This window comes from Myotis lucifugus, unplaced genomic scaffold, assembly GCF_000147115.1.
Source record: "Myotis lucifugus unplaced genomic scaffold, Myoluc2.0 scaffold_2, whole genome shotgun sequence".
Classification (NCBI taxonomy): Eukaryota; Metazoa; Chordata; class Mammalia; order Chiroptera; family Vespertilionidae; genus Myotis; species Myotis lucifugus.
Window position 1 is genome coordinate 18009586 of NW_005871050.1, and position 10787 is coordinate 18020372.

The window sequence follows — 10787 nt, forward strand, 5'->3', positions numbered from 1 at the left end:
GTGGGCAAACCGGAACCTCTTGGATCACATCGCGCCACGACCTCCAGGGCCTGCTAGTCCCCAACCCCCGCGCCCGGGCCCGGGTCTCCGCTGCGTGCTTACTTGCGAGAGCCTTGGCCGTTCCAGGGACTGTGCCCTGCTGGTCACCAGGGCAGGGCCATCTAGGGGAAAGAGCCTCGGCCTGGGAGCCTAGAGACGTGGCTTCTAATCCTTGGCCTCTGAGCCATTGTTTCCTAAACTGTGAGTCCAGGGCGAGTAATCCCAGCCCCACCTCACTAGGTGGACTTGGAAGACCACAAATTGGATTAGTCATGTGAAAATGACTAAAAGTCTATTTAAATCATACATAATATTGAGGGGGGCGGGGAACCACTGCTCTAAATATTAGGGTCAGTGCCATACTGTGTACTTGGATTTTTTAAAAGCACACAACTAACTTTCCATGTGTTTCTTTTCTGTGGGTATGAATTGAGAGGATGGAAAGTGAGGCAGAAGGATACATATTAAATAGAGAAAGTGGGTGACCAAGGGCCATTGAAGTTGGGAATGGAGGAAACATGGAACCCTTTATTTGCTTGCTATTGTTGCTGTAACGAATTACCACAAATTTGCTGACCTAAAACAATACAGTTTTATTATATTAGAGTTCTGGAGGTCAGAAGTCTCACTGGGCTAAAATCAAGGTGTGGGCAGAGCTGCCTTCCTTTGGGAGTTTCTAAGGGAAAATCTATTTCCTTGCCTTTTCCAGCTTCTAGAGCAGCCGTGGGCAAACTACGGTCGCAATAAAACTAAAAAAAAAAAAAAAAAAAAAAGACCGTACCCTTTTATGTAATGATGTTTACTTTGAATTTATATTAGCTCACACAAACACTCCATCCATGCTTTTGTTCCGGCCCTCCGGTCCAGTTTAAGAACCCATTGTGGCCCTCGAGTCAAAAAGTTTGCCCACCCCTGTTCTAGAGGCTGCCCACATTCCTTGGCTTGTTGCTATACCACTCAGACCTCTACATTCCTTCTTACATCATCTCTCACTCTGACCCTCTTGCCTCCCTTTTTCATTTCTAAAACCCTTTTGATTAAATTGGACCTACCAGATAATCCACGACGGCAACATTCCTTTTTCCTTTTGCCAGGTAAGGTAACATATTCACAGTTGTCTGGAATTAGGACATGGACATGGTGGGTGGGGAACCTTTTATGTTACCATCTCCCAAAAAAGAGTCATGTCTGGATGGATGAGACCCACTAACTGAGGTGTATTTTGTTTGAATTAAGCCAATGTATATACCTGAAATCTGTTGCAAATAATATATCAATAAAAATGCTGATAATATACCTAGTTCAGAACCTCCCCAAAAGCCATGGGAATGTTGAACCCATCCAAAACAAAGTCCTCACTCTTGGCCCTCAAATTTAATGAATATTTATTGTCCTTTCAGGAACTGTGGTAGACAGTCATTACAAATACTAGTAGGCCCTACCAACAAAAGCTACATCCAATGCAAGGGGCTATTATAAAGGCAAGAACAAGGAACTGTGGGGCACAAAGAAGAGGCACCTTATGGGAAGGAAAGGACAAGGAGGGCTTCCAGAAGTCAGGCCTGCATGTACTGAATTTTAAGATACGGAGTCCGGTTCAAGGTTTATAATAAATCCTTGCCTGCATATATTATTGAACAAAATAATGTTTATGAAAACATTTTGTAAACTACCAAACCCTGTACAACTGCAAGATTATTTTTCAGTTATTTCTTATAATGTAATTTCTAAATTAGCCTGCAAATAGGCCAGACAGTCTCTAACCTAAGACCTCCTCTCCCATCTCCACACGCATGCATACTTGTTGACATTTGCCATAAACATTATACAATAAGTTTATAATAATGTCTCCAGAATCATTATGTCATCTGCCTTTAAGAAGTCTCCAATGAGAACAGGAGCCCCTGAGGATTGGCTGAGTGCCATTGGGTACATTGTCTGCCTAGACTAAGCAAGCGAGTACTTAATGAAACAACAGTAATGGCAGGAAATGATTAGGAAAATGAGGGTCAGAGCTTGTCATTAGCCTCTAGAAAACACCCTGAGAATTTGGACAGACATTGTGAGCAAAAAGACAAAGGGCAGTGGTGTGGCCTGCTGTCTGTGAGTAAGACTGTTACAGTCACTTCCACATCCTCTGGACCCTAATTATCAAACAACATTAAAAAAAAATTTAAGGGGTCGAAAGGGTTAGGAGTGCTGTTTCTTCAACATCAAACTTTCATTTGTAATCTTTATGTCCTTTAACTGAATGAACATCTTGGATGGAATTAAGCCACTGTCCTGTCTGCAGGAAGATGAAGATAAATGGAAGGCTTTCCAGGAACTGCAATAAACAAGAGCTCTCGTTTTTGCCTTGTGTAATCAAAGTCCTGATGAGTCAACATCAAGTTTAGCTGCTTTAACCCTTAATTCATAGAGCCCTGATGACTTGGGTGTGAGACTACCATTTGCCTCTACTTGCACTTTAGCCTGAGGTGGCTGGAGTTCTGGACTGACCTAGTCACCTCAGCCACTCTAGTTGGCTCTCTCCTTTTCTCTAAGGGGAGTTAGAAAAGGGCACAAACAGGAAAATATCTGGGAGGAAAAAATAATGTCCCTCTTTCCAAAGTCAGGCCTTCTTCCAGCCAGTTAGAGATACCCTCCTGAGTTCATAGCTAAGAATTCTGGTTCCTTAGGCAAAAATCTCACAAAGGGTCTTCTACCTTTTATTAAACAAAAACCAAACAGATCCCCACCGCTACTGCAAAGCAAAAAGGGAAGTAGCAAATAGGGAATTTCCCTCTGACACTAGAGCAATGGTTCCCAATGGGGGCAATTTTGCCTCCCCAGGGGACATTGGGCAATGTCTGGAGATATTTTTGGTGGTCATGACTTGGGGTTGTGGGTGTGCTACTGGCGTCTACTGCGTATAGGCCAGGGATGCTGCTAAATATCCTACTAGGCACAGGCCCATCTCCCACAACAAAGACTTATCCAGCTCAAAATGACAATAGTGCCAAAGTTGAGAAATCCTGAGCTAATGTCCTCTTTGTTATCTTTTGTACTTCACCCCTACCCACCCATTCTCCTCATGCCCACCAAAAATCCCAGAGAAATTAATGCTAGAAGTAGTTACCTTTGACACCTCTTTTCCTTATATCTAATGTTCATAGTTTCTCCACCCCATCATCTAGTCATGTAATCACTTGCATCATAAAACACCTCTCCGATCTCTTCTCTACCCCCCTCACCTCCACAGTTATACTCAGTTCCTTATGGCCTTTCCCTTATACAATCAATACAGTCTTCAAGTCCACCTTTCCCGAGATAGATCTTTCCAATGTGCAAATCTGACCCTTTCACTCCCAGCTTATGTTTCTTAAGTGACCTCCCCTCCCCTCAAATTCCACAAAAGGAAATCCCAACTCCTTTGCCTACAGTCTTGTTTCTTCATGTCACATTCCCCACTCTTCCCAGCTTCATCTCCAGCTAGTCTCCTCAAGTCACTTGGCACTCTTATTCTCCTAGCTAGCTGGCCACCTTTGAGCAATTTTGTTTGGTCTACGTCATGTTTAAGTTTATTTAGATTTTGATGTCTAAAATGAAAAGAAAATCAGGAGATTTTGCATAACACTCCCTATTTCCAGCTTCTCTGGTGTGCCAATAGGCAGCAGGCCTAATCAGGGGTGACCACTTTAGCAACAGGGCACATGCTCCCTGGCTGGCCTTTAGCAACAGGGCACATGCTCCCTGGCTGGCCTTTAGCAACAGGGCACATGCTCCCCAGCTGGCCTGGCACTTATTACCTGCCTGGAGCTGGCCTGGCACTTATTACCTGCCTGGATCCTGTTTGTCACCTCTGATATTTTCTCACTATAACTCTTTCCTCTTGCTGTTCTCTTTGGCCAGAAAGCGTTTCCATTTTTCAAATGCCATTATTTTTTGGCTTAACCCCCAAATGCAAAATTCTTTTCTCAACCATAGCAAAGAATACAGAGGTTTGTGTGCATGTTTATTTCTGCCTCTGGACTCAAGCTCCTGAAGGCTAGAGACTCTGTCCAGGTTGACCACAGGATTTTCACATAAGAGGGGCTTAGGAATAGTAATCTGATTGGAAGACACAACATCAGGGGGCTTGACTTGAAGCCATGTGTGTACAGCAAGGACATTGCCCTTACTTAGATTCTAAATTTATCTGGGACAGCTTGAGGGAAAACACCATCTGGCACCACAGCGAAGATAGAGATGAAAATAACATGGTAAGTGACATCATGCACTCAATGCGCAGGTTTAATTGACTTGAAGGTTCCGGTTCTTCAGCAAGTGGTTTTCTTCTACTAGTACAAGTTCAGTGTGGCTCACTCAAGGGAGTACTGTTTGCACAAGATCCTTTGAGTTTAGTCTGAGGCAGAGTAGCATGGTGCCGGGTGTCTGAGCCAATCTGCTGAGGCCCATCAAACTCTAGATCTCTAAAGTTTACAGCAGTTATTGAACTGACTCTTGGATTCAACAAGGCACTCCGCTACTCAAAACTCCAATGGCCCCCAAGGCCCCACACCACTCTACCGCCTAACTTCCTCTCTTTCTGTTCTCCCCCATGCTGACCTCATGGCCATTGCTCACACCAGCCAAGTACACTCTGCCCTGCCTATTTCCTCTGCTGTTTGTTCCCACCTCAAAGAGAGCCCCAGGTCTCATTCCCTCCCCTCAGTCAGAGACCTCTCATAGAGGCCACCCTGGCCGCCACATCCAAAATTGAAAGCCCCATCCTCACTCACTTCCTATCCCCCTTCCTGGGTGATTCCAGCTCTCCACACTGGAATATAAGCTTCACCCACCAGGGCAAAGAATTTCTTCTGATTTGCTCCCAGCTGTATCCCTAGTACTCAGACCCATCTTTGATACATAGTACATATTCAATAAATATGTTAATGAGTGAAGAAATTACACTTTGCCAGGTGCTGTGAGGGATAACAACCAACCAGCCAACCAACCAACCAACCAACAAAAAGCAGCATTTCTTGTTTGTTGCCCTTGAGAAATTTCCAGTCTATGTTGTGGAAAGTTATGTAAAGCAATTAGAGAAAATGCAAAAAACAAAACAAAACAAAACAAAAAAAAACCAACAAACAGAAACAGTAAAAAATGCTCATTTGGGGTACAGGCTTCAGAGAAAGGCGAGAGAGACCAGTGTGGTTGGAATTGCTTTTAAAGGTTTCTTGGAGTAGATTGGAGTTGAACTAGACCTTGAGAGAGGGGAGGAGAGGAGAGGGAGAGGGAGGAGGGAGAGGGAAAAGGCAAGGGAGGAAGAGAGAGAAGCAGTCAGTTTATAGCTAGATCTTAAGCAATAAGGAGTCACAGCAGACTTACAAGCAAGATAGTTTATTTTAACAAATGTTACAACTTAATAAGCTTTCTTGTCATTCTTATGTGTCTGGTATGTTTTTTCACATCTTTACTTTCCTGTCTCTACCATTCTGTTTTAGATGTGCTCTTGGAAACAACATGTAGTGCAAATTTGTTTTTTCTATCCAATGGGCAGTCATTGTCTTTTAACTTTAGAGTTTAGTTCTAATATATTTATACTTATTTCTACTATCTGATGTTGTGCCATTTGTCCCATTTTTTTTTCTGTTTCGTTTTATCCTCTCCCCTCTTGACTTCTTTGAAATGTTGTGGGGGACTTGGATTTTGTTTTTTCATTTCAAGAGCATTTTTATCTTTTGTAAAATAGGCATCACAATAGTGTCTATCACAGTGTTTGTGGGAAGGATTAAATGAGATGAAGAAACTCATATAAAATGTGTATCCAGTGCCCAGCACATAGTAAACACTAATAAATGTGAATTATTATTAGAAGTTCTAGTACTCGTTCATCTTTAGGGTTCCCTCATCTCTTGCGGTTCCGCTTCTGATGTTCTCCTTTCTGCTGACAATGTCCCATTTGTTCTCAGTCCTTTTTCTTTCATTTCTCCTTTGCTGCCATTCCATTTCCTGTTTCCTCTTAATCATTCATGCCCAGGCCAGCTATATGTACAGGCTTCCATGGTGAAGGCTCTTGGGGAAGAGAGTCAGGGTGGAGAGGTTTGGTGGCACAGCAGGGCAGGAGGAGAGACAGTGGTGCCTTGTCCACTGATTCTCATCCCACAAGACAATAAAGGCACTGCCCAACACACAGACAACTCTGCACGTCACTCTAGGCTGGCCATGGTAAAATTGGATCAGCTGGAATCATCACTTACTCTGAAATGGGTATAAAGACAAAGAACTCACCAGCTAGGACACCATTTGCTTCCTTAGCACCTTCACCTGTAGATGCTCACTGTCCACTCTCAAGAAGGAATCTTGCTGTGGGAGAGTGAGTGTCACCCCACTAGAAATTTGTATATGTACAAACCAGAGCCTGGAAAGAGGAACAAGTTGTGCTCAAACACATTGTGGTCAGAGGAAAATTTTGTCATAATTGTTGTGACATAGCTACAACTAAATTTAGCAAGTTGTGTATTGTGTGTGTGTGTGTGTGTGTGTGTGTGTGTGTGTGTGTGTGTGTGATGCTTAGAGAAAGCAACACATTATGGTTCCAAAAAGCAAAAACCCTTCAGATCAAACAAGAAGCCCCCTTCTAATTTGGTATTTGATTGCCATGGCAATTCCTTACTCCAGTTACTTCATATATTTGCTTTTACTGTGTCCTTTGTAGCATGACATTCTTTCAAGATAGATTGTGTCACTGGAGGAACAGGGTCACTTGGTGGAGTTTTGGGTGTTTTTCAGTTCTCTGGTAGTTTCCACACTTGGATCATGCTAAGTGAAAAAAGCCAGTCAGAGAAAGACAAATATGTATATGTGGAATCCAAAGAGCAAAATAAACAACCAAACAAAATTGAAAGAGACGCATAGACACAGAGACGGAACTGGTGTCTTGCCAGACAGGAGAGGGGTTGGTGGGCTGGGTGAAAAGATGAAGGGATTAAGAAATACAGATTGGTGGTTACAAAATAGTCATGGGGGAACGTAAAATGCAGCATAGGGAATATAGTCAATAATATTGTAATAACTATTTATGGTGCCCATTGTGTACTGGAAATATCAGGGGAACACTGTGTAAAGTATATGATTAGCTAACCATTATGCTGTACACCTGAAACTAATACAAAATAATATTGAATTTAAACTTCAATTTAAAAATAATGATCCCATGAGAAAAAGGAGGCCTTGTCCCCCTGGATGTAACTCTGTGTGTCCTAAGTCACTATACATGTATCACTATATGTCCTTTGAATAATATTCAAATCAGTATGATCTGACTTACATTAGATTAAAGGAATTTAACCTTGAAATCCATTCTACTATGGGATAATTGGTTTTAAAAAAATTATGGATTGTAAAAAAATATTCCGGAAAATGTGTATTCTTCTTTGTCTCTTTATTCTTTCTCTATAAACTGGCCAAAGTCCACAGTTTATGTTGTATACTCTATGAGACACATATAGTGACATGTGTCCACCATTATAGTATCGTATAGTTTTACTGCCATAAAAATCACCTGTGTTCCATCTATTCCGCCCTCCTCCATAACCCCTGGCAAACACTGATCCTTTTACTGTTTCATCTTATCCAGGATGTCATATATTTGAAATCATACAGTGTGTAGCCTTTTACTATGGGCTTCTTTCAGTGCATTTAATTTCCTTCCAGTCTTTCCATGGAACACCAAGACTGTGCTCCAACAATTGACAAATCTGTCTATCTATAGTGCTAATTGAACATTAATATACAAAGACAATCAGTTTTGACAGTTATTGGCAAACTTGCAGAATTTAAGGACCCAAACCAGAGACTGTATATTATTTATTTTCTTGCTAATCCAACATGTAGAGAAAAGTCTTTTTTAAGTACATTAATTTAATTTAAAATATTATTTCATTACTTTTTTGTACTATAATATCAGTTTTATTTTTCATTAAAATTATACTGGCATCATTATTTAGATGAAGTTTAATAAAACAATATTTTCACTGTCAAAAATAAATAAAAAATACAACTTAAAAAAAAAGAAATAAACGAGGTATTGAACTTACATATTTTGAATGGGCCTCATTGAATATGAGAGTCTAATCTTTTCTTGTTTATTGAATTTATTGGGGTGATATTGGTTAATAAAATTATGTAGGTTTTGTTTTGTTTTTATAATATTATTTTAAATATGTTTTTATTGGTTTCAGAGAGGAAGGGAGAGGAGGAGAGAGAGAGAAACATCAATGATGAGAGAGAATCATTGATCGGCTGCCCTCTGCACACCCTACACTGGGGATCAAGCCCGCAACCCAGGCATGTGCCCGAACTCTGACCTCCTGGTTCATAGGTCGACGCTCAACCACTGAGCCACACTGGCTGGGCTATATAGGTTTTGAGTATACATTCTACAGTGTACCAATCTGTACACTGTATTGTGTATTTACCCCCTTGAGTCTCCTTCCATCATCATTTATCCCCCTTTATCCTCTTCTACCTCCCCCCACCCTGCTTCCCTCTGTGAATCACCATACTGGTGTCTGTGTCCATGAGTCTCTCTCTCTCTTTTTTTGCCTTTGGCAATTAAGCATATACTTTTATTCTTCACCATAAATTTTAAATAGATGGTGTTGTATTTTTAAATATCTTTATTACAAAAGAACACTTTCAACTTACAATAGAGATGAAATGCAATACATTTCTGACTATATACAATAACAAAATGCCTTGCCATGATTGAAAATTTCTAAAATAACAAGCTATATAATGTATTGGATCTGTCTTCATCAGAAAGAATGCTGCGACCAGCATGGAAACAGGAGCAATTTAATTTCCTGCAATGCACAGAAAGTATATGGAGTAGAAGGTGAGATAAACATATGCTGCAGACAGAGGTGCAGAGTGAAACACATCTAGGAGGAGAGAGAGTTTTAGGAAAGATTGGGAAAAGGAATGGAGAGGGAGAGAGAAAGGGAATGGGGAGAGAGAAAGAAAGAGAGAGGGGGGGAAATGGGAGAGAGGGTCTTGTTGCAAATTTAGTAGTCAGATAAATATTTGATTTACTAGTAAAATGACTCTGAGGGGGTTTACCTCCCCTAGTGTTCTTTAAACTTTTTAAAATCTTAAGACCCCCTTAAATTCAATCCTACTTTCTTTCCATCTCTCCCACAGGTATTCATTCCAAGGACATGCCTTACTTAGCCTGCATTATAAACTCTGCCTCAGGGTTTACATCCTGGGGAACATAACCTGTGACAAGTGTCTAACACGGTGCCTACCACATTTATGCTTAAAGTATTGAAGCAGTTAGTTTCCTCAGTTACAGGTAGACTTGACTTTAAACAAACTAAATTTAATAACTTCTAGACACTTGTGAGGATTATACATTTTATAAACATGTTCTTTAAATATCTTAAGGTATTTAGGAGACAATGGGATTTATTTAAAATAAGGTATAATCATTAGGGAAGTACAGATCAAAACCACAATGAGTTACCATTTCATAGCCATTAGGGTGGTTATTATGTAAAAAAAAAAACACAGGAAATAACAAGTGTTAGTGAGGATGTGGAGAAGTTGAAACTCTTGCGTATTGTAACATGGTGTAGCCACTGTGGAAAACAGTTTGGCAGTTCCTCAAAAACTTAGACATAGAATTATCATATTATCCAGCAAATCTACTTCTAGGTCAGTGATGGCGAACCTTTTGAGCTCGGCGTGTCAGCATTTTGAAAAACCCTAACTTCACTCTGGTACCGTGTCACATATAGAAATTTTTTGATATTTGCAACCATAGTAAAACAAAATCTTATATTTTTGATATTTATTTTATATATTTAAATGCCATTTAACAAAGAAAAATCAACCAAAAAAATGAGTTCACGTCATAGGTTCACCATCACTGTTCTAGGTATATATCCAAAAGAACTGAAAGCAGTGACTTGAACAGATATTTACAAACCCATGTTCATAGCAGCATTATTCACAACAGCTAAAACATGAAAGCAACCCAAGTGTCCGTTGATGGATAAATGGATAAGCAAAATGTAGAATATACATACAATGCAATATTATTCAGTCTTAAAAAGGAAGAAAATTCTGACACATGCTACAACACTGATGAACATTGATGACATTATGCTAAGTGCAATAAGTGAGTAACCAAAGGATAAACACTGTATTATTCCTTTTATATGAGGTCTTTAGAATAGTCAGATTCATAGAGACAGAAAGTACAATGGTGGTCGCCAGAGGCTGTGGGGAGTGGGAAATAGGGAGTTATTGTTTAATGCATAAGTGTTTCAGTTTGGGATTATGAAAAAATTCTGGAGATAAATGGTGTTGACAGTTGCACAACAATATGAACATACTTAATGCCACTGAATTGTACACCTAATGGTTAAAATGGAAATTTTTTATGTTATGTATATTTTACCACAGTAAAAAGTAAAATATTTTCAAAAGTATAAATATGACTGAAATCTTGCAGTACAGTAGTAAATTGGTTGCATAGAATAGTTAATGAATTATTTCTTTTTATTGCGAAATAATAGCTCATTGTATGGATATACTACCTTGAAAACATTATGCTAAATGAGAGAAGCCAGTCACAAGAGGCCACGTATTGGCTGATTCCATTTATATGTGATGTCCAGAAGGGGCAAGTCTATAGAGACAGAAACTAGTTTAATAGTTGCCTACAGCTGGGAGGAGGAGTGGGATGAAAATAGGAATGACTGCTAACGAGGCTA